An 8,517-nucleotide genomic window follows, 5' to 3' on the forward strand; every position below is an offset into this window, starting at 1 on the left:
TGCGGAAGTAATTAAAAAAGGGAACCTGAAGTCATTAGAAAGAACAAATAATTTTCACAGTGGCACTTTACTTTTTTCCCCAGCATCCTTTCACTGATGCATGCTATCCAGAACTCTGTAATCTGGGCAATGAATTTAAAACACCAATATACAGTTATCAACTCACTTTAAAAAACTAAACTAGTAAAGAATCACAGCACCCTTCATCAGTCGGTTCAGCAGCAATTAGATAAACTGGCTTTACAGTCTGCAGCATACTTTCTTCCTACTTTCATCTCACAGAAAGATGTGGAAAAGAGCTAGGCTATAAGATTAAAAAAAATCATACATATTGTCAACCATAGGTCCCATTATTTTGAATCAAGTAACCTTTGAGATAAGTACATATTTGAAGTGAGTATTTGAGAGCAGTAAACTGGACAGTATCTGCTCATAAAGCAGGTTGGTGAGGAACAAGAAACCCATGGACCAGATACAGTCTATGACTTCACTTTGATAATCTGGGGCTGAGTGATTTTGGGGGGATGCATCTGGACAAGAAAGAAAGTGAATCTGTGCCCTGCCAAATGGGTCTGACAGTTCTCTCTGGGCTGTGGAAAAAAATCTTCTCTTTTCTGCTACAAAGCAATTAGCACACTAGGAGAAAATGGTAGCTCACACTGACACAAGGTAATACACCACATTAACTGTTCCCATAAATCTTAATGGTAAGTAGGAGGGACAGAAATAAATAATGTTATCCTCCTTACTGTAACAAGGGCCGTCTTTATAAAAAATAAGTTGGATGCATTCATGCTGGGAAGCCAAATTTAAGATACCTGAAATAGGCTCCATTTTCATAAACTGTTGAGCACTCCTCTCTGAAAAAAAATCAGTCTTTAGAGTCCCTCTACCTTCAGTGTCCCAAAGACACTAGCCACTTAGGAATATTCAGAACACTTCACTCAAACACACTACCTTGCCTTTCTTTAAAATCTCCCTTTCAAAATCCTGGGAGAATACTGCTGATGAGGATAGCATTTTCTTTTTCATGCTTGGATTATGTGCCAGTGTAGCAAAATCCAGCTACCACTGCTGGCCTGAATGGACCACGCAAGACACCAAGAAGGAGGATCTCTGCATGTCTGCGTGTTCATTCATGCTTACAAATCTGAGGACACACAGCTCTAAGAGATTGATTGACCTATTTTAACTGTTTGCTTAACCGGTGATCAACCCCAACAAGTTTCTCATCTGCTCTTTTTGATTCACACTCTTTTGTATATTTGTTCATGACACGCTGTTGAAGGAACTAAGGACTGATCTCTGTTTGGCTAAAGACATCAAGTAAACTCTATTTTATTATGATGCTGCCACCTATAGTCTTTCTGAATACCACACTACCCCTGCACAGTTTTGATTTTTAAATAATTTTATAAAAATTACATTGTTTATCCTTTGATAAAACCTCAGTGCCACCCCCCCACCAAAGAGAAACGTGAAATAAAAGGTTTGGGGGGACAATCTTTTGTCGTCTTTCCTCTGTGATTTCCAGCCCCAAAGATCTTCCCAGTTTTGCCCGGTCTGATGTTCTCTGATGAAGACTTTGCCGCCAGCAGGTCTGAGAAGGACAGATGACTCTGAGGTGAATGCTTACCAAACTAGCATGAGTGGTTACTTCCAAACAACAGAGAGCATGCCTGAGCACACTACACAACCAGCCTGCAGTGCAGAAGACAGGGATAGAAACCAAATCTAAAGTTTCTGTGAGGCCGAATGGAGAACTCTCACCAGCTACTCCTATATCATAGAATCATAGAATGGTTTGGGTTGAAAGGGACCTCTAAAGGTCATCTAGTCCAGCCCCCCTGCCGTGGGCAGTGACATCTTCAACTAGATCAGGTTGCTCATATATACTTCATTCGTGTGCTGCTCCTGTACGCTGATTAGTCACTAAGCAGTGACATTAATTCTCTTCCTCTCCCAATGTTTTTCTGTACAATAGTTTTTTTAAGCTAACATATCATTAAGTGAAAAATGGATCTTGATGAGACCAGACTTGTATGCCTTTTTGCTGCAGAGCAGTGCACAAAGTGATGTAAATTCAGAATCTCTCTGCTTTGTAGTCTTACAAGCAGAGATCTAAGCCATATGTATGTTTTGCACAGCGTTCCCAGCTATGAAACTGTCAACTCAGTGGTGATGCATTAAACGCTATACCAACTCTGAAGGCCAGTAGCTACAGAAATCACCAGTTCATTCTTCTTCTAGAAGTGGAAGTGGTTAGAAGGACAGACAGCGTGTCTGTACCTCCTTAACCTCCAATTTGTCCAAGTACCTATGCCTCCCTTCATGTTTCCATGGTCAGCTGATGCAGTGCAGCCCCTGCTTCTCCCCAAACCCCTAATACCTTGCAAAAAGCTTAGCGATACTGATTCCAGTATTAAAGAAAGAACGTCACAACTGTAAGATTTCAGGAGTTACCAATTTTGATGGCATACAGTGCCATTTTAACTACACACCTGAGTCCTTCTTTAAGCTCCGTGTTATATATATATTGTATTTATAGCTTCTTTCTTCAGTTCTAGAATATTTTCCATTAAGAAGGAAAGAAATCTAATCAAGTGTAGAATCAAATAAAACCCATAATACAGGCAGCTGATAGCATTGTATTAGACAATGAGTTAGAAGATGAAGCTGTTCCTTTGTTATTCTATTTTTCTTTAAATAGCAGAGTTGCCGAAGCTGATGTGATAAAAGAAGAATGACATGGAGAAAGAGCAACTGGGTAATCTTCCCATCTTACCACTTTTTGATACAAAGGGGTAAAACTGCAACTTGCCTCCCCTGCACAGTGCCTTCATGTGCTACAGACAGAAAAACCAAAGCACACTGAGTTTTCAGCTTTTCAGGGAGACAATATTAAACAATGCCATCCAAAATAAATTAACTTTCAAAAAAAACCCCAAACGCTTTCGCTGTTTAAAAAAGCAGAGCTACTGTGTATTTTTATCCATAGAATATAATAAACTGTTTACGGAGACTTTAGCTTAGCAGTGCATGCTGAAGCACTTTTTATAACTCCGTGTACTCTCAAGAGTGTGTGTCCCTTGTAAATTCAGACTCGCACATCATACCTAAAACCATAAGTGTAGCCATAAAAGAAAAAGCTGTACTTCAGTACAGTCAAGATATTTTCCTTGGAGGTTTCTTTTTAAAGCTACTTCTGTCTTAGCTTAGCAACAGACTTCATCAGAAAACCAGCTGGTAGAGGACACCACCAAAAGTACGTACCACCTTGTACACACGTGGGTTTCCCATCCTCCCGGGGCTGACTGATGAAGTCTGCTCTGAAGCAGCTGAGAGCATGGAGAACCGCGGGCCTGAGAATTCTGGGAAACAAAATGTACTAGAAGAAATACCAAAGAAATCAGTGTCCTGTTTTATCTCGTTCTCTTTGAACATCAACAGACAGGCTAAAAAACTGTTTGCCCTAAGTAAATACTCTTGTAATTACACTTCACTAGACTCTTTCAAGGTCACGAAGAGTCAATGGTGACAAACTGCTAAAAAAATCCTACCGTCTCTCTTATACCTGTTTTGATGCATATTTCTCCAAGTCATCGATACAACTTTCTTCTTGAATTATTTCAAAAATTGTCAGAATTTAAGGCATCACCAATGTATACGGTGAAACTTGCTCTCAAGGTACATTTCAAACATGCTCTACAAAGGTAGATACACCATCTGCTGTTTAAAGGGCTCTAAGACAGTTTTCTGTTAGTTAAATTCCTACAACTACTGGATAAGCTACTACTGCGAAGAGGAATTTTGTTGGCTCCAGCTGAGGCTATACAGAACATGGGCACCAGGAGTAGCAGGACTTGCAAGAGGTATGAACACAATAAAATGTTACTCTTGAAATCAAGTCAATGATTATTTAAGTCTCAGCTTCATTAAAAACATCGCTGCTGATTGTTTTTGCAGAAACATCTACTAATACATTTATGCTATATGCCCAGACTGCTGTCTGTATTCTCCCAGGTGCCGACAGACCCAATTGCTTGTTTTTGAACGGCCAAGATTTTTAGTTTCACCCTGTTATAACTCATCAAACAGATGTAGGCATTTTACACTCAGAATTCTACAACGCACAATGTTCACACTTTGTAGACACCAAAAATTAAAGTACTCCAGAATTACTGTACTGATTGCATTGCCCACTTCTATATTTAATTTTAAAACCTTGCATTTTAAATGTATTTCAGAGCAGCCAAAGACCCCCTTGCCTCTTACATTGCACTGTTTTATCCACATCTACCTGCAAAATGTTAATCTAATTTGATACTGAATTAGAAAGATCTTTCCATTAATGACTACATGAGATCACACACATTTAATGTGCATATCTTAGCTTAGCCCTCTTCACATGGGGTGATGGAGTGAGAGAGGCTGCAGTACTATGCTGAGAAGGCACTGGGTAGGGACTTGTGCCAGTATTGGCTGATGCAAAGACATAAACTGAGAGGACCCGTCCTTATCAAACCCAAAGCTGAAAGATGGAGAAACATAATTTTGAGGGAGTTCTGCTGACCTTAGGATGAGTAGCAATCCACAGAAATGCTTTGGTACAGATAAAGCCATCTTCCTTAAGGGACAATTTTGTCCACGAATGGATATTTCACTATAACAAAATGGGTAACTAAATGGTCTCCTTCCCTGACCTTTTTGCATAGCCTCTCTTTTCTCTTTAATAATACAGAACCATAAATCTCTCAGTAAGAGAAGACTGTATATTTAATACCTTAGACACATTACATTTTAGTGGTTTATGACTGAATTTCAATCTCTCCTGTGATTGTTAACTCTTTTTCAGAGTATGCAAAGCTGGGAAATGAAGTAGCTTTTTCTATATGAGTGTGTTACAATCCTGGTAGTACGGCCTTCATTCTACTGCCTTCCAACAAAGATTTCCATGCTCAAATGGATGTCCTTTAGTATTTTGGACTGATACAAACCAGACACATTCAGTTCATCAGCACATACAGTCTCAGAAAGACACTTCTAGGCATCTGAAAACATAAATGAATTGTGCATTGCTGGATATATACCACATTTAATGAGCCAAAGCCAGTGCTTGATGTTAAGAAGCAAGACCTCAGAGGGCAAGAGAACTGATGCACTCCAGCTGTGCAGGGCACTGGACAAGAGATCTGTGACACTAGTAAAAACAGACTTAGGAGACACCTTTTCTTTCTGCACAGTGAGTGCTCTGCAGGGTCCCTATCCACAACGTGGTTTGGTTACAGTGCCCCAGTCAGAGACTGGTTGTGCTGGCAACGTGCATCTGAAACCAAGAGCGGAACGGCCGGATGCTCTACGAGGCCATGGCCATTTATTACACCTTCACACAAACATGGGGAGAACTTGTCTCTGTGTCATTAGACATCAATGATTTCACTTTAGTCCTGCTGAATCTGAAATGTAGCTTTGCTACTGCAATAAATATTTGCCTGAGACATTGCCATAATTTAATCATATTTTCAGTTCCTCGGTAACAGTTCAGTGCCAGTCCTCGCTATTAGGGGGCTCTTTCTTTCCTCCTCTTTGGTACCCTTCTGTCATGACTATAAATACTGAATCTGCCAGCCAAGTAACTTACAGCTGTAAATGTCCTGCATGAAGGGATAGCAGAGGATGTCAGTACCGCTCCAGGCCGCGTGTGAGCGGAGCCCTTTTCTCTGGAGAGCTCAGTGGCAGGCAGAAGGTACTCATATTCCCATGCACTGCCTTAGAAGCAACACTACCGCAGCCACAACTGCACAGGTTACTTTTTTTTTTCCCCAATAGAAGAATCAGACTATGTATTTCCACAAGCATAGTTCATGCTAAAGAAAACATTTTTAATTAAAAACACAGTAGAAGTAAAGTTCACAAGGTCATTGTGAAAGCAAAGAAACAAGACCTTCTACTGTCCATAAACTCTGATGTCTGTACATAGAAAAATTAATTACCTATCACTACAACCACAGAAAGTTCCTACTTCGTCACTGGATGAAACTAAATGCACCTGCTCCCTTTCCTTTAATGATAAGCCAGCTCCTACCACGAAACTGCCTTCTTTCAATGATTAAAGAGCTACAAGGCAAGCGCCAGTAATAACGTTACATTTTTTCCTTCTGTAATCTAATCTTTGCCCTGTAGAAACTGCTGATGAGAGCTCACTTCCACTTAAAATTTACATAAAAACAATCCATATCATGTTGCATGGAAAAGGACCGGTGCCCCAGTGTTTATTGGCACAGCGATAAGAGGAATGAGAAATTACTCTGATGCAAAAATGATATACAGCCTTGTATCAGTATCAAACAGGCTTTGATGCATGGTTACTATTTTTGGAGGCTAATGATATGCGAGTGATAAAGCAAATTAACTTTTTAATGATGACAAATACAGGAGAATATACAGCACTGAGTAGAGAACATGACGTCCAACTGAAGAAAGATTTATGGGAGCTAATTATGGTATGTTAGATTTATAATGGAAAAATAGGAGAAGAGGAAAAACTTCTGGAAGATCTTGTGTGTGTCAGCCTGGAATAACAATTTACTTTCAGACAAAGGATGTAATGTATAGTCCACTGCACACTTCTAGCTGATATTTATATTGCTTTGGTATTTGTATGCATATAAAGCCTAAGACATGCATGATTTTATGCAAATTAAACACAATTAAACGAGCTATAGAAAAAAATGTGGGTTTTTAACTAGTGCGAAAATACGCAAATAATTAGTATTTCTATTGGTGCTATCTATACTTTTTTTCCCAGTTAACTGTATGGCAAAACTGGCAGGATGATGTCTTCACAACTAAAATAAATTTCATTGCACTCTTAAAGCTTTTTTAATTGAAGAGATTCCCACATGGTGACATAAGATCTATCAGTGGCAATTAAAATTCAATACACTAAATATACTGTTGACAGTAAAACCTGTCAATAGAAGCTAATATAACGACGAGAAAAATTAACTCGTGGTATTTCAGGTCTCATGTCCAAAAATATATTAAAAAGGGGAAGAAGTCACAACGTTTAAGGATAATTTCAGGCCATAGGATCAGTTAGCATTTTGCGAGACGTCGGAGGAACGGGAGAGGGAAAGCCACAGCCTTTCGGGGCAAGAAAACACGCCCGCAAGCTAAACTCGGCCTTCCCGAGCGGCGTTGAGCGGGTGGGAGCGCAAGCCTGGTTCACCTCAATCTTCTTCACACCTTTGACAAACCTCGAAACGCCGATGGCGAAGGAGCCTTTCGTGTACATGGAAACCAGCGCCCGTGTCTTCCCCCTATGTGCCTTCAGCCCCTCGTTAAACGCCCATTTTGATTCAGATTAGGCGTCTCCCTTCACCGTACTCTCTGAAAAACAGGCTCGGGAGAACACAGAGGGAAACGGAGCCCTTCTCCGCCGGACTGCGCTTCCCGCGCCCTGCGGTGCCGCCGGCCTCGCGGGCGGGGACCGTCGTGGCGGCCAGCCTCCCCGCCCCTGACCGGCAGCGCTCCGCCGACAGCGGCGACAACGGCTCCAACGGCAGGGCGCCGCCACCTCGGCCCGACGCCTGGCAAGAGGGAGCCGGCGCGTGGGGCTACCGCCGCCCTTCTGCGCCGCTCCCGGCGGGCTGGCGGGGTCCCGGCGGACGGAGGCGGGCGGCGAAATCCCGGCGTGGGGGGCGCTGAGGGGAAGGGGGATCCTGGCGGGCGGGCTGAGGCGAGGGGGCAGCGGGGAGCCCCGCGGGCGGGCTGAAAGGACGGGAGGCCCTGCGGGTGCCCGGCGCTGCCGCCGAAGGCGCAGCACGCGGCTCTGCCGCCTCCTCGCACTTCCACGACCCCAAGCCCGAAGCAAGGGGCCTGCAGCGAGGCTGCCCCCCGCAGCGTCCGTCTTCGGGCTCCTGCCGCCGCTTCCTGGCAGGTTTCCTCGCCTCCCGCCGCTAAGAGGGGGAGCGGCAGACCCGCCGAGACCTCCCACCGCTCCGCGGCGGGGTGCTTGCCCGGGACTCCGCGGAGACTTACTTACACGCTGCCGGCGGCGGGATTCCGTGAGGGGCTCCGCGCTGCCTTCGCTCACCTGGGGCCCGTGCGAGGAGCGAGGCGGCAGCCTTCCGCCGCCGGTCGCGGCGCAGCCCGGGGCACCAGCAACCCGCAGGCGGCAGGAGAGCGGTGCCCGCGGCTGGCAGCGCCCGGGAGGCGCCGGGGAGTGAGTCAGGCGGCACCGGCCCATCCGAGCGCGCCGCGCCAAAGCCGCTGACCTGCAGCCACCTGCCCGCAGCCCTACCTCACTCCTCCCCGGCGGGCCCGGCAGCCACCTGCAGCGCAGGGCCCGCCCGCAGCCGCGGGGCCGAAGGCGAGGCAAGCCGACAGCGCTGCCCGGGTAGCTGTCGGGCGTGGTGCGGCGCTGAGGAAAAGGGCACGGCAGCCGGGGCAGCCCGGGCCCCCGCCGCGGGCCGGCGTTGGGAAGGCGTTGACCCCGGCCGGGCCCCTGAGGTA

At 44.9% G+C, this 8,517-nt stretch overlaps 1 protein-coding gene across 2 annotated transcripts in view; it reads right to left on the reverse strand.

Annotated features, from left to right (window-relative positions):
• Positions 1 to 8,133, reverse strand: part of CRACDL (CRACD like) — a 66,727-nt gene extending 58,594 nt beyond the window's left edge. Inside the window, exon 1 of one of the 2 annotated variants that reach the window (XM_076359358.1) lies at positions 8,099 to 8,133. The gene's annotated coding sequence lies outside the window, so the exon portion shown is untranslated. Of the gene's footprint in view, positions 1 to 8,047 lie in introns of both variants that reach the window. The other variant, XM_076359340.1, reaches the window with a different exon arrangement.
• Between the last annotated feature and the right edge of the window lie 384 nt (positions 8,134 to 8,517).

The sequence above is a fragment of the Aptenodytes patagonicus genome, chromosome 1 (genome assembly GCF_965638725.1).
Source record: "Aptenodytes patagonicus chromosome 1, bAptPat1.pri.cur, whole genome shotgun sequence".
NCBI lineage: Eukaryota > Metazoa > Chordata > Aves > Sphenisciformes > Spheniscidae > Aptenodytes > Aptenodytes patagonicus.